Source organism: Eriocheir sinensis, chromosome 15 (assembly GCF_024679095.1).
Source record: "Eriocheir sinensis breed Jianghai 21 chromosome 15, ASM2467909v1, whole genome shotgun sequence".
Lineage (NCBI taxonomy): Eukaryota > Metazoa > Arthropoda > Malacostraca > Decapoda > Varunidae > Eriocheir > Eriocheir sinensis.
The window spans coordinates 6,160,081-6,176,710 of NC_066523.1; the positions used below are offsets into that span (position 1 = coordinate 6,160,081).

General features: G+C 41.6%; 1 protein-coding gene and 1 long non-coding RNA gene across 9 annotated transcripts in view; both read right to left on the reverse strand.

Moving 5' to 3' along the window:
* LOC126998835 (uncharacterized) overlaps window positions 1-16,630 on the reverse strand; it is a 111,375-nt gene that overhangs the window by 34,858 nt on the left and 59,887 nt on the right. The window lies entirely within an intron of this gene.
* LOC126998838 (uncharacterized) lies at window positions 4,224-9,677 on the reverse strand. 5 transcript variants are annotated; one of them, XR_007753037.1, is made up of 3 exons: window positions 8,660-9,677; window positions 8,472-8,612; window positions 4,224-8,424 (listed from the first exon to the last, which is right to left on the reverse strand). It is a non-coding gene; the product is annotated as an uncharacterized LOC126998838 (long non-coding RNA). The 5 variants fall into 5 exon arrangements; XR_007753035.1 differs by having other exon boundaries at window positions 4,224-6,823; window positions 6,954-8,612; XR_007753036.1 differs by having other exon boundaries at window positions 4,224-6,853; window positions 6,954-8,612.

The following is a 16,630-nucleotide window of genomic DNA, read 5'->3' on the forward strand; positions in this document are numbered from 1 at the left end:
GTGGAACGGGAAGAGAAAGGAAGAGAACCGAGGTGAGGAGAGTTTAAATAAGTACCAATGTGTGGAGGAGAGAGGAGGGAGCAGAGGAAAATGGTATCAGTAAAGGAAATGGATTGTGAATAAAGGGGATAGGAGAGAGTATAAGAGAGGAGAGTTTAGAGAATAATGGAGAGGAGTGGAAAGGAGAGGAGCAGAGTAAGGGAGATTATTGAAAGAAGAAAAAAGCATGAAGCAGGAGGGAGTGAAATGAATAATGATTGTGAAAAAAGAGGATAGGAGAGTGAAAAGTGGAGAGTTGAGAGAATAATGGAGAGGAATGGAGAGGAGGGGAGCAAGAGATGGAAAGGAGATTATTGAAAGAAGAAAAAAGCATAAACCAGGAGGGAGTGAAATGAAAAATGATTGTGAAAAAAGAGGATAGGAGAGTGAAAAGTGGAGAGTTGAGAGAATAATGGAGAGGAGTGGAGAGGAGCAAGAGATAGAAAGGAGATTATTGAGAAGAAAAAACATGAAACAGGAGGGAGTGAAAAATGGGTTGTTATTGGATGTATTTATCTTATTTCATGATGAAGGATAATTTGCCGCCATCAACCGCTCTGTAAATATGAAACACTTGCCGGAGGGTGAAACTAATGATAAATTCTTTTCCCTTCTAAAATTTCTGATATAAAAATAATCGAACTTCAGTCTGCAGTTGTTGTTTCTTTTTAGAATGGAATAATAATGAAGTTTTGAATACGATACTGTTTACCTTCAACCAATATTTTTGAAGAAGTTTCAATCCAGGTCTCTCTCTCTCTCTCTCTCTCTCTCTCTCTCTCTCTCTCTCTCTCTCTCTTATATTAAAAAAAGAACACTAAAATACAAATCAGTTTCTATCCAGATTTCCATTATAAAAATAAAAAAAACATAGTACAAATCAGTTTCTATTCATGTTTCCATTAAAAAAACAACAACAACAACAACAACTATATACAGGTGACGTCGTGAGGCAGGCAAAGAATCACGAATACAAACACAACATTCATTCACAGGTCACGAAAAAAAAAAAAAAAAAAAAAAAAGAACGATCAAGACACAACTCAACCCAACCCGCCAAACATGTGCAGCCTCAACACGTGTGCTATATAAGGCGGCACAAGAACACAACACAACAGAAAGAAAAAAACTGCTCCATCGTAAAAGCGGCTAAGAGTGAACAAACAACAAAGACAAGGCCAGGTAACACACACACACACACACACACACACACACACACACGAGAGGAAGCAGTAGATAGTAACGGCAGCAACACAACGCAGGAATCAGTCAGCACAAAATAATAAATAAATGAATGATGAAAGAACGAAAGCAGAAAATGAATAAATAAATAAAGTAAAAAAAATGTCCCCAGTTCGAGTCCTCAGAAGCGTCTAATCAGCAGTGTCCCCAAGAAGCCCCGCACGGGACACGTGAATGCTAAAAATAGCCTTGGGGTGGATGGACACGCACTAACTTGTTTGTTTTCTTCTTTTTCTTTATTTCCGTCTTAACTATGAGGATTGATTGATTGACAGCTTATTGATGCAGGTAAACAACAAGGGAGAAGGGAGGAAGTTAACTGTACGTAATGCCAATTCGTTCTTTCCTTCTTTTTTTCGCTTATATACACAAATTTCTCAAAGACTGATTCATATCATGCGCCACACTCATTGTTTTTGTCAACTTTTTAACGTTACAAGTTTCATTAACCAGACGCGAACTATGATGCCCTTTCTTTCTCTTTATTTATTTACAGAAATTTCCCCAAGGCTGGTTCCTGTCAGACTTTTTTCCTCTCCTTCATTCACAACAGTCTACAAGGTGGGGGGTCATATTATGATGGTGATGATGATGATGATGATTCTGTCATTCTATTAATTTTTTTTTGCGTTGAACTTCCTTACACATATGTAGTTTTCCATTTTAAGCATGATGAAAACTCAAACGGAGAGAGAGAGAGAGAGAGAGAGAGAGAGAGTGTAGCAACGTGTGCCTTAGGTGAAACATGTTTGTATACATCTCAAGGTTCACGATGAGGTAAGAAGTGTTTCTCTCTCTCTCTCTCTCTCCCACACCCACCCACACACAGGATGAATAATTACAACTTGGTACAGTGACCTTTACACGTGAGCTACAGGTGTTTTACCCTCACGACACACACACACACACACACACACGTAAACACACATAAAAAGGTGCTGCTCTCTCTCTCTCTCTCTCTCTCTCTCTCTCTCTCTCTCTCTCTCCACACATTCCCCCATCACGCACCTCCCGTCACCTCCCTCTCTGACACCTGTGCACTCTTTTACCCATTTAGTTAACCCTACCTTAGACACCCTGACCTTATCTCCCCATCCCTGCCTTTATCCCCTACACCCTCTTCCCTTACCCTCCCATCCCCACCTTTACCTCATAACCCCCTTTCATTCCCCTCTACCTCCTTCTTCCCTTACTTCATCTCCGTCTCAAGCCCATTTATCTCTCCACACGATACTTATATATTCTCCTTCATCTCCCTCTTCTCACTGTTCTCATACACACCTTCCATCATTATCCTCTTCCTCACCTATTCCCTCATCTCCTTCCCCCCTCTCTATCCTCTTCTCTACTTCGTTAGCGTTCCTACAATCCATTACTTCACCCCCTTCCTACTTCTCTCACACCCCTTACCACCCTCTCCCATCCCTCCCAGCACACACATACACCCCTTCCACACATCTATCTCATCTCATTGTCCCACTAACCTCTTTCCTCTTAGCTAACGTCCATTCACCCCTTCTCCCCTTTCACCCCCCATCATACGCACCATTCCTGACCCTTTCCAAGCCACACGTCGACACCACACCACTAACACCACCACCATCACCACCACATACCTGGGAAGACTCATTAACTGACAAGACCTTTCCCACACCTCGCCTTTTTTTTTTTTAAGAAGAAGAGGAAGACGAAGAGGAAGTGGGTTAGTGGTGAAGGTGCAGGTGGGGAATAGGAAAGACAGCAAGAGTGTACAGTTGTATGGTGTAGCTTCGTTAGTTGTTCTGGTGTAGTTATTGTACCTCGCCTTCGCCTCCTCCTGTCTCCCTCCCTCCTCCCTCCCTCCTAAAACCAGTCATATGCTAACACGAATATTATTTTTTTGCCTCTCCCTAACCTTCCTCAAGATGTCTCCAAGAGGTATGGCGACGACCTACATATACCTACCTACCTACGTTACCTGGCACCAACCTACCTATGATTACCTGTTTTATTAGTATTTACCTGCATGACCTGACCTACCTCACCAAGATTTTTATTACCCGTGCTTGTAAATGTTAAAGGTATGGTGATGGAGGATGTGGACAATGGAATGAGTGTTTGGCTAAGGATGTGAAGGTATTTAAAAAGGCACTCTGGGTATGAAATTAAATGTTGGAGGATAAAAGAGATGGAAGAAAAAGAGAAGGAGGAAAAGGAGGAGGGAGAAGTGGAGGAAGAGAGGACGGCTTTTTTTTTCTTTTTATCTAGATATTTTGCTTTGTCTCGTACCTAGAACGGATTCCACACACACACACACACACACACACACACACACACACACACAGTTTATGATGTGGGTAAACTTTTAAGGTAAGTGTGCAGTGCGTTTGCTTGTCACTGTCCTACTGTCTAATTATTCTCTCTCTCTCTCTCTCTCTCTCTCTCTCTCTCTCTCTCTCTCTCTCTCTCTCTCTGCACTCAAACCACACCCTGAGTCAACACGATCAAGGCTATAATGAATTAGCAAAAAGGAACAACAACATCAACAACAAAATGAATAAAAAAATGACGCCTTCCAACAAGCAACAGGAGAACAAGACTGACTGACTCGCAACACAACGCAGTAACACAAACCACAAGGCAGGAGATTCGTGGCGAGCAAGACATGGAACACAACACAGGTAACGGTTAAGGATTGAACACCACACAATGCAATGACAAAACTAGTGATATTTTCTAATACTCATGACGGAGAAGACTGAACGCAACACATGACAACTAAGACTGACGGCATAAACACAAACATAATTTCTACCGACAACACTTAAAGCAACACAATTCAACACAAGCAACACATGTAGGAGCAGTAAGTAGCGGGCTTTTTTTTCAATTTTTTTTTTTTTAACGACCTTGCACTGTCTCTGCTGTAAAAAAAAAAAAAAAAAAAAAAAAAAAAAGTTATATTATGCAACACCAGAACACAAACACCTTTCAATTCTGCGTCACGAAATCGACTTCAAACACACTAACAACAACACAAATATATATAGCACTTCCAGCATACATCACCAACAACAAGCTTTCATGCAACACACCAACAAAACTCGTAACACTGATTGCCTCTCCAACACAGCACTTCAACAGAGCAACTCACAAAACAACCTGACACATCAAAACAACACTCTCAAGGAAACACAATGATCGCCTCAGCACAAAACAACACAAGCAATAAGGTGGTCGCCATAACACAAGACATTAGCAACACAACAGCAACAATACAGTGATCGGCCTCAACACAAAACAACACACCTCATAAAACAATAGCAACGCAATGATCGACTCAGCGCAACACAACACACACACAACGCAAAAGGTACGGACACAATGCAATCGGACACACACACACACACACACACACACACACACAGAGGCGCTGGTAGTAGGATGGTATGCGACCTTGCACCGGCCCCACTAGCTGACTGTAAACACGCACACACACACACACACGTCATGCGGTTACTAATTAGGAACTCCAAGTCTTATAAGAGAAGTGGTGTGGCAACTCCCCCATTCCCCTCTCCCCCCCTTCCCTTTCCCCTTGGCACTCTGATCCTGCGACTCTTTTGGTGTGTATATATACGTTTGAGTGCTTGGTGTGTAGCTTTTATTCTTATTAGCCGTATCGGGGCGCCTCTCAGTTCGCCTGTTTGAAGAGCCTCTCGTTATGAAGTGGCGCTGGGATTTTCAAGGACTGTTTTGGGATCTTTTTTTCCGCAATCTTATACAGTAGGAAAAGTATGTCACCACTACTACTACTAATACTACTACTACTAAGAAAGAAAAAAAAGAGAAAGAAGAAGAAGAAGAAGAAGACGAAGAAGAAGAGCAAGAACAAGGAGAACAAGAACAAGAGCAAGAAGAATAAATAAGAGCAAGAGGAAGAAAAAGAAGAACAATAACGGGAGAAATAATTTAAGGTTTAGTTCTATTCTTATCATCCTGTTCTCATTCATTCCCTTGACTGGATTGGCCTCACGAAATAACGAAAGAAAATAACAAGACAAAAAAGTAACTGAATATCCCTTTCTCAGCGGTATAGAGGAGACGCAGCAGAGTTTGGCACCTGTCCTGCACTTCCCGGGAGGCGAACCGGCCGAGAAAGAATGCTACGTAAAATTATTGGGTTACACCGTTTGACACAGAGGGATTGTGAACTCGAAAAACAAATACTAGAGACGATAAAAAACAGTATAGATAGATAACGTTTTGTGTTCATAAAAAAGCTAAAAAAATGAGTGATTGTGAACTCGAAAAACAAATACTAGAGACGATAAAAAACTGTACAGATAGATAACGTTTTGTGTTCATATAAAAGCTAAAAAAAAAAAAAAAAAAAAAAAAAAAATGCTATGCTACATATTAAGTCAGATCCACAGTTTGACACAGCGGGATCGTTAAGAAGCTAAAAATAAATAAATAACAAACGATGGCAAATCCCTGTATAAATAGAGTTCGATGCTAATAATATAGAAGCCAAAAAAAAAAAAAAAAGAGGAAATTATTAGTATGATCATTATGGAGAATGTAGTTTGAGACGGTGGGTTTGTTTGTAAGTTTTAAAATAAAATACTAAAAATAAAATTAAAATCCTTGTACAAATAGTTTGGTGGTCATATGGTTGCTAAAAAAAAAGTGAGGAAACTATACAAGATTTTTTTATCATGACCATTATGGAGAATATAGTTTAACACAGTGGGTTTCTCAGCTAAAAAGAAAAAAATAGAAAAAAACATTCACTACAGAAAAAAAAATCGGTATTATGTAAATAGCGTTCGGTGTTCATTATAAAAGCAAAAAAATGAACAATGTCTAATAGTTCCCAAGCGTATCCTGCATCATGCCTTTTGATTTTACTTCCATATTTTATTTATTTATTTACATCTATATTCTATCCTTTAATTGAACCATGGCAATTACTGAGGGCGAACGTGAGGCTAGTGACCGACTCTGAACATGACTCATAAAACTACTCTTCACTGGTTCTGTTTAGGTATCTGTTCGTTTATTTGGGTATCTAATCGCGTTGCCACTGGCCACTTCCTTAACCATGAAGTAATCGACCTGGCTGAAACGCAATACTCAGCTGATAACGGACTCCTTTCTCCTATGTTTTCCTCCCTGACACATTTTTTTACGTATACAATATGCATTCCTTCCTTTCATCTTTTATTTTTTTTTTATTCATTTCTATAGACTTTTACTCTATGGTGGCCTCGGTAGCTTGTTTTCTTCTTCACTTTTTATTCTAACGTCTAAGTCAACAAAAAAGTCCCTTGCTGTATTCCTTTACTCGTCTATTTATTTTTATACACACTCTTTTACTTCCTGGTGAGTTCGATATGGTGTGGTTCCGAGTTACTCTTCATGCTAACGTCAAAATCAACAAAATATGTCTATCTTTCATCCTTTATTTACTTACTTATTTACACTCTTTTGATTCCTGGTACCTAACGATGGCGCTCTTCCTTCCTTTAATTGTCTATTTACTCCCCTTCCTCTTCACCTACACTATCTTCATCCACTTCCTCTTCAACTACGCTATCTTCTTCTTCCCCTTCCTCTTCACCTACACTATCTTCATCCCTTTCCTCTTCAGCTACGCTACCTTCCTCTTTACTCCCCTTCCTCTTCACCTACACTATCTTCATCCACTTCCTCTTCAACTACGCTATCTTCTTCCCCTTCCTCTTCAGCTACGCTACCTTCCTCTTTACTCCCCTTCCTCTTCACCCACACTATCTTCTTCCCCTTCTTCACCTCCGCTACCTTTCACTTTCTTTTCCTTCCTCTTCATCTACGCCACCTTCCTTTTATAAATGTCATCTTTTTTACATCCTAGCGACCTTGATAGTTTGTTTTTCTTTCTAACTTCACTCTACCTTCCATCCCGGTCAACAAAACATGCCTCCCTCCCTTCCTTTATTTACTACTCTTCACACTATTTTCTGGTGACCTCGAGCGCGCGTGGTCCCGAGGCATTCTTCATGCTAACGCCAATCGAAGTCAACAACGCCATCACTATTTCAAAATTCACGCACGTTGTCTGTCTTCTGCTTCGTGTTTATCGTCTCGTATGACAACCTCGAGGCGCTGATGTCAACCAGAAAAGCGACAACTCGTCCATACAAGCAGCCGCGTCGTCTGGACACGCTGATACTGATAAGAGAGGATGGTTGATGAGGCGGTGTAGGGGAGGAGGCACTGACCGACTTTGGTAACTAGGTGATGGCTGCTGGGTATTGCCGTTGTCGATATCCTTGACTTAAAAGCGTAGTTGAATATTGATCGTGGTTGTTTGTGAGTTCTTTAGGGGATATGGAGTAAGTGGTTAAGTTTGTTTCATCATTATCACTGTTATTTGTTGTTTTTGCTGATATAATTACATTTTTTTTTTACTTTGCTAATCTATTTTTCTTTTTATTGAACTCAGTGTTACGGGTCAATAAGATTCCTTTTTCCATTACCATTACTGTTCATGATTATTGATGGAATTATTTTGTTCTTCTTTCCCTTCATTACGTCTATGTATACTCTTTTATTTTATTATTTTACCGAGTCCTGAAAGTATTATTTATCGTTTATATTCATTTCAGCATCAATCATTAGTCATTATTATGCCTGGATTCTATTATTCATCCCTTCGTTTCTTTTGCTCCCCGTTAGTAGTTAGTTCCTTTTACCACGATCCATCATTCACAACGCCACGCCACCAGGAGAGCTTCTGGCGGCAGGCTTGGGGCGGCACAACAGCACTCCAACATACCGCCGCGCGTCGCCGCCTCCGCGTGTTGTGATTGCATTAGCGGAGAGGAGCAGGGCACGTGGACGGATTTAAACTTCCTTGGGCATGTCGCAGTTTACCTTGATCTTCACCTGCTTGGGGAGCGGACGACGCCACCACCTTGACGGAGCCGCTGCTGTCCATACATACTCCTGATGAGACGCCTCCCCCTCCTCCTCTCCCACCTCATTTATTCCCGCAAGCAAGGGTGGGCGTTGAAGTATTCGCAATGAGACTATTATGCTCTCTTCATCTCCTCCCTGCGCACTTGTATCTCAGAATCACCGACCAAAGAAACGGAACTTAAGTGTACAGCGACATACCTTCTCCTCGTATCTCATTATTTTTATTCTCGTGTACAGCGACATACCTTCTCCTCGCATCTCATTATTTTTATTCTCGTGTACAGCGACATACCTTCTCCTCACATCTCATTATTTTTATTCTCGTGTACAGCGACATACCTTCTCCTCGCATCTCATTATTTTTATTCTCGTGTACAGCGACATACCTTCTCCTCACATCTCATTATTTTTATTCTCATGTACAGCGACATACCTTCTCCTCACATCTCATTATTTTTATTCTCGTGTACAGCGACATACCTTCTCCTCACATCTCATTATTTTTATTCTCGTGTACAGCGACATACCTTCTCCTCGCATCTCATTATTTTTATTCTCGTGTACAGCGACATACCTTCTCCTCGCATCTCATTATTTTTATTCTCGTAAGCAAGGGTGTTCGTTGAATCACTCGTAATGAGACTATGGTATCTTCCTCCACCTCCTCCCCACCTAATTTATTCAAAGCAAGGGTGATCGTTGAAGTATTTGCAATGAGACGAGCGCCTTACCTCACCTCCCTCCTCCCCTTCACACCTTCATTTATTCTCGTAAGCAAAGGTGAACGTTGACTTCTTACTGATGAGACGTCTTCCATCCACGAGCAAGGACGGAGGGGAAAAGCGATGAAAATAAACAGCTGCCGTACGATACCTTCCTCTCCACCTACGCTACCTTCCTCTTTACTCCCCTTCCTCTTCACCTACACTATCTTCTTCTTCCCCTTCCTCTTTCCTCCCCTTCCTATTCATCTACACTACCTTCCTCTTCCTCCTCGCCTTCCCTATAAGCAGAGATAGATGAAAGTAAACAGCTACACCCTTCCTCTTCTTCTGCTGCTGCTGCTTCATTTGAACCCACAAGCAGAGACGGGTGACAGACGATGAAAATAAACTCGCACGTTACCTTACTGGCAATGAGAGCTCCTCCTTCTCCTTCACCTTCGTTTCATACTCGCAAACAAAGTGGCTGATGCAATGACTTAAAGATGACAAGGTGAGAGTAAACGCCTTTCTCTATCTCCCTTTGTACACACTATCAGAGGTGGACGGGGTAAGTGATAGAGTTGTATGATCAAGCGACTTACTCTATCAGGACACCTCTCCTCCCGAAATTGACCCATCTTTCGGCCACTCCTCTAACTCTTTTTAGGAGCAGTGAGTAGCGGGCTATTTTTTTTTCTTAGCATGTTACCTTTTTTTATGCCCTTGAACTGACTCCTCTGCTGTAAAAAAAAAATAATAATAATAATCTAACGTGACGTGACGTGACTTACATTTGTACACATTGTCAAGGGTGGATGAGGTAGATGATGGAGTTAAATGGTTAGCACGTTGACTTAATCCCAATGAAACCAAACAAACAAAGGCCGATGGGACACGTGACGACATTTATAATTTAACGATCCACGACATTGTCCTTTCTACGACCCTTCTTCTGTACCATGAACCTAAGGAAGCACACATTTGACAAGGCTTTCTTAGGAGTTTAGGGCATTTCCTGGAGTAGTTTTGTAGTTTTATGACACTGGTGGTAGTTTGACTCTTCTTCTGTACCATGAACCTAAGGAGGCACATATTTGACAAGGCTTTCGCAAGAGTTGTGGGCATTTCCAGGAGTAGTTTTATGACCCTGGTGGTAGTTTGACCCTTCCTCTGTACCGTGAACCTAGAAACACCTATTTGACAAGGCTTTCGTAGGAGTTGTGGGCATTTCCAGGGGTAGTTTTATGACCCTGGTGGTAGTGTGACCCTTCCTCTGTACCGTGAACCTAGAAACACCTATTTGACAAGGCTTTCGTAGGAGTTGTGGGCATTTCCAGGAGTAGTTTTATGACCCTGGTGGTAGTTTGACTCTTCTTCTGTACCGTGAACCTAGAAACACCTATTTGACAAGGCTTTCGTAGGAGTTGTGGGCATTTCCAGGAGTAGTTTTATGGCCCTGGTGGTAGTTTGACTCTTCTTCTGTACCATGAACCTAGAAACACCTATTTGACAAGGCTTTCGTAGGAGTTGTGGGCATTTCCAGGAGTAGTTTTATGACCCTGGTGGTAGTTTGACCCTTCCTCTGTACCGTGAACCTAGAAACACCTATTTGACAAGGCTTTCGTAGGAGTTGTGGGCATTTCCAGGAGTAGTTTTATGACCCTGGTGGTAGTTTGACCCTTCTTCTGTACCATGAACCTAAAAAACACTCATTAGAACTTGATTGATTCCCCGTTTGACCTTTAGAAACAGCTGATGTGAGAAGCGAAAGTGTCATGTAATACCAGCGTGAGGCTCGAGTCCACTTGTCTTTTTTTTTTTTTTATAGAAGTGTCTGGAATTTATGTTTTTATTATTATTATTTTTTTTTTAATGACAGTAACCAACATCTTGACAACGACGCCACCAACTTTATATTTAGTCTATTGCGTATGTAAGAAACAACACTGAGGTAAATCCGCATCCTGAATAACGAGGACTTGTTAGATAAAACGAGTTCACAGTTAGGACGGCACAAGTTTCAAATTCAACTCTTCACTTACCAAAGAGAAGCAAGAAACGAGAGTAAAAGGAGGAAAAGCAATTGTAAGAAGAGGAGGCGAATTTGCGTTTTCTTTCTTCTTTGTTTATTGCCCTTGAGCTGTTTCTTTTACTATGAGATGCAATGATGGATAAAACGTTACATATAAAACTACATAAAGAACGATATTCTATGAGGCATTTGTTTCAATCTCAAGGCGACCTAGTTAACAGCCAAGTGAAAACACGGATGGGTAACAACAGCCTACTTTCACACACACACACACACACACACACACACACACGCAGGTAAATAAAATCAGAGCTCACCTTAATTGGATACCTGCACACTAATAGGACACACCTGAAGCATTCGTAAGCGAAGCACACACACACACACACGCACACACACACACACAGGAGCAGTGATAACATTCCAGCAAGCAATGGCGATGTACGTGTATGTATGTTTGCTTGTTTGTTAGTGTGTGTGTGTGTGTGTGTGTGTGTGTGTGTGTGTGTGACCAGGTTGTTGACGCTTCAGGGGGAAGGGGGGGGGAGATAAGTCGTCAGGAACGTGCTAAAAGAAATAACAGCGCATTGGAAAAACAAACTCGGGAATCGTAAAAGCAAGAGAAAGAGTGAAAAATGCTAGGAAACAAAATGCAGTAAAAAAAAAACAAAAAAAACTTTCACCCTGTCAGTGAAAAGGAGACAGTAACAGTTCAAGAATCAGAAGTAGCAGTAAAAGTTTTTGTAGTAGTAGTAGTAGTAGCAGTAGTAGTAGCAGCATAGCAACACGTCAATCTATAGCAACAGGTCACATTAGTAAGCCCCTCACCACCATCACCACCACCCATCACCATCACTACCAGCATCAACAAGTCCCCTCTGTTATATCACCAGGTGTGGAGGCCCAGGTGGCAACAGTGGCTAGGCATGGCATCAGTTATTTAGGGGCCCATCAGGTAGGTCACAGTACACACACACACACACACACACACACACACACACACACACACACACACACACACACACACACACACACACACACACAGCCAATAAGGTATGGCTGTTCGTATGTTTGTTCCACTTTAGTTGTGACGTGATTGAAAGGGAACTCCATGTTTTTTTTTAGAACGCCTCATATACATACATACATAACAGTGTGTACATACATACATGCATACACATCTGGCCCTATAAACGTGACATTCTCAATAACAAATCGTGCTTTCTCTTGTGCAAGCAGATTGGTGTGTGTGTGTGTGTGTTAACCATTGCCCTGACTTGTTACCGTAAAGCAAACCCATTAAACACACACACACACACACACACACACACAACAGCATGCACCCAGGTGAGTCCTTCCACCAGGTGCACCCAACACACACACACACACACACAGGCATGCACCCAGGTGAGTCTTTCCACCAGGTGCACACACACACACACACAGGTGACATCAATATCAACAACGTCACCACTCCTTCATTACTCATTCTAATCACTGCTGCCAAACGAGCACTGTTACCTCCCTGATGACTGCGATAGAGACCGGCTCGTCAGTAATGAACCCATATTACGCCCAGCAAACGGCCGTAACGTCATTAACTCTTAACAGGCTTCCTCGTTAATGAATGCCTGACTTTGACCTTTGTTGTTTGTGAAGACTGACTGAAACGTTTGCTGCCATTTCGCATACACGATATTCTCACGATAAAAAAAGCAGGATTCCAAAGGTTAAACTGTTAAAGGGATGGAAACGTTTGTTGTCATTTTACGTGCATGATATTCTCACTAGATAAAAAAAAATGTCAGGATTCCAAATGTTATAACTTAAAGGGATGGAAACGTTTGTTGTCATTTTACGTGCATGATATTCTCACTAGATAAAAAAAAATGTCAGGATTCCAAATGTTATAACTTAAAGGGATGGAAACGTTTGCTGTCATTTTACGTGTACGATATTCTCACTTGATAAAAAAAGATGTCAGGATTCCAAATGTTATAACTTAAAGGGATGGAAACGTTTGTTGTCATTTTACGTGTACGATATTCTCACTTGATAAAAAAAGATGTCAGGATTCCAAATGTTATAACTGTTAAAAGGACTGAAACGTTTGCTGTCTTTACGTGCGCGCCATTCTCCTTTGATAAAAAAAAAGTCAGGATTCCAATATTATAACTATTACAGGGATTGAAGGGTTTACTGCCATTTCACATACACAATAATTTCCTTTGATAAAAAATAAATAAAAACGACAGGGATACAAATGTTCATCTGTTAAAGGGATTGTAACGTTTGCTGCCATTCTGCATACACGACATTTTCATATGATTAAAAAAAAATCAGGGTTACGAATGTCCAGCTGTTTAATTCTTTAAGAGACTACTGAAACATAGAGGCTAGCCTACTTACGACGCATATTCACGACAGCAATAAAGTGAGTCATGCAAATATTAAGGCAATTTAACAGGATGATATCGGGAAAGTAGTTAATTACATAATGAGAAAGGTAAAGGCTAAATCAAGAAGAAAAGAGCGTCAAAAGAAAATGTTGACACGTTATCATGGTTTACAGAAAGCTATGTGAATATTAGGACGTGTAACCGGATGTGATTGGAAAGCGTTTGAACAACCTACATTTACAGAGAGTGAAATCAACGCCACAACGGAGAGAAAAAAAAGTATAGGCCTATTGATGAATTTCTTTACTATAGTTTAAAAAGGACATTACGAGTTGCGCGCGCACACACACACACACACACACACACACACACACACACACACACACAGGTGACTCAACACACACCTGCTACATCACACATAAACACCGATATACAGATAACATGCATATCAACTACTAATAATTATCACACACACACACACACACCTGTTCAATCGCGATACAACAGACCATGTACGGAATCTCAGCTATAGTAAAGCCTGAAGAGGAGGAGGACTAAGGAGATGAAGGTCAGGTTTCAATATTTCAACTTGTGTGTCTTCGTGGGAGGATCAATTCTGTCAACCTGATACTGGCTCACACCGCAACACACACGCTCTCTACGAAGGTCTGTCTGTCTGTTTGGGTTGGAATCAGTGGTGGTGGGGGTGGTAAGTGTCATGTATGTGTCAATGCTGTGGTGTTGATTGTGGCTAAAAAGTAGTGCGAATGGGAAGAAATAAGACGAGGAGGAGGAGGAGATGAACGTGGTATGAGGCATCAGTGGTGGTGAATGTCGTGTGTGTCTGTGTGTGTGTGTGTGTGTGTGTGTGTGGATGAAAAAAAAAGTAGCTAGTAGTAGTGAGAAGAAATGAGGAAAAGCAAGAGGAAAAGGAGGAGGAGGAGGAGGAGGTGGAGGAGGAAGAGGAGATGAATGCGGTATAAACTGGTGGTTGGTATGAGTTAGAATACTAAATGGTGCAAGTAGTAGTAGTAGTAATAGTAGTAGTAGTAGTAATAATAATAATAATAATAATAATAATAATAATAATAATAATAATATACCTCTACGCCTCTACGGATTCTTGGTTCATTGAGAGGTGGTGGTGCATGGTGATCATATGATGTGTGTCACGTGATTCACCAGACAAGGAGGAGGAGGAGGCGGAGGCGGTTGTGAGGGCGGGGCGTCTTCAAGGCTGGCGGCTGCCCACCTCTCCTACCACGTCCACCACCCCCTTCATCACCACTGCGCATTATGTGATGACAGAGACAGGTGGAGGTGCCTCAACCCCCCCAACCTACTTCCCTCTGTGTGTGTGTGTGTGTGTGTGTGTGTGTGTGTGTGTGTGTTCTGATGTAAGAATCATTTCACTTTGTAATCTTTATGTTTGTCATTATCATTATTATAGTTGCAATAGCAATAGTAGCAGCAGCAGCAGTATTAATATTAATGTTAATATTATTATTATTATTATTATTATTATTATTATTATTATTATTATTAGTAGTAGTAGTAGTAGTAGTAGTAGTAGTAGTAGTAGTAGCAGCAGCAGAAGAAGAAAAAGAAGAAGGAGAAGAAACAGAGGAAGAAATAGTGGTAGTTGTCTTTGTTGTTACTGTTGATGTAGTAAAACCAGGAGGAGGTATAACATGCAATAATAGTAAGACAACAATAGCAAAACACTAAAATGTAAGAGCAAGAACAACAGCAAGCAAAAGACACCAGCCAGAACACTCCATAACCAACACCACCACGCACCTCGCATCACCAGGCAGCCTACACGTGTATACAAGCGACCAGCAGGTGAGTGACCCGCGCCAGACACACCGATGATGAAGAAGATTTCCTGCGATAAGGGCGAGGGTACAGAGGTGGGGACTGGGGTCGTAACTCGTGATAATGACTCAGGCGGTGTGGGAAGCGGGTGTCCAAAGGGTAGATAAGAAGAGTATTAGTGGCTAGTAATGGGAAGAAGGAAAGAGGATGTAGGCATTGTCGATTAAAGGAGTATTGGCTGGTGATGTAAAAAAGATTAAAAAGTGTGTAGATAAATGGAGAGCATTGGTTGGTGATGGGAATGGGGGAAAAAGTGTAGAAACTGTAGATAAATAGGAATAATGTCAACGGGTGATTGGAATTGGGGAAGAATGATAGAATGGAAATGTGTATGGATGGGAAGAATGGAAGTGTAGAAACTATTGATAAAAGAAGTATGTAGTGACTGGTGATGGGAAGTGGAGAAGAGGAATGAAGATAAAAATGGTAGTGGGAGTAAAGGAGAAGAATGGGAAGCAGAGGAGGGTATGGAAAGGAAGGAGTTTGTTTACTTATTTTATTTACAGTAAAGGAACATCAAGGACAAAACAAAATAAAAAAACAAAAAAGTCCACCATTATTAAAGATTAGGGTGTAGATAGGGGTGAAAACTTTATAGATATGGTAAAAAGGGTGTAAGGTTAATTAGGGGTGATGATAGGGTGTAAGGGTGCATGGGGCGAGTGGGTGGGAGTGGGGTGCTTGTGCGCATGAGATAAGGGTGGGGTGAAGGGTTGGGGAGTGGCTGGGGTGACACGTGTATCAACAGTTACCACCTTGATGCTGTGTCATGAGGAGGAGAAGTGGTAGTGTGTGTGTGTGTGTGTGTACTACCTGCAGTTTGGCACGTTTACACTCCCCCATCCCCAAACCCCCAAACACACACACACACACACACACACACCCAAACCCCCAAACACACACACACACACACACACACACACTTACCACATGTATACTCACAATCATGTAATCAAATCTTTCCATCCCCATATAGATAACAGGAGAGAGAGAGAGAGAGAGAGAGAGAGAGAGAGAGAGAGAGAGAGAGAGAGAGAGAGAGAGAGAGAGAGAGAGGTAAAAATAATTATATATATATAAGAAGAAATAACCAAAAAATACGTTTAGCCAGCCATCAAAGTTCCACCTGAGGGCGTGAAGGCCATTCCACCACCACCACCACCACCACCACCACCCACCCTCCCCCCCATAAACAGTTCCTTCACCTGTGCCTCCATGTATACACCCACGTCACCTCCCTCTCTCACACCTCACCCCTCCCTTTCCTCCCCTCCCACCACCCGTTTTTATTCATTCAGCCAATGCGCTTCCTTCTTCATGGCCTATCAAGGAGAGAGGTTAATGTACGTAAGGTGTTTCGTTCTCTCTCTCTCTCTCTCTCTCTCTCTCTC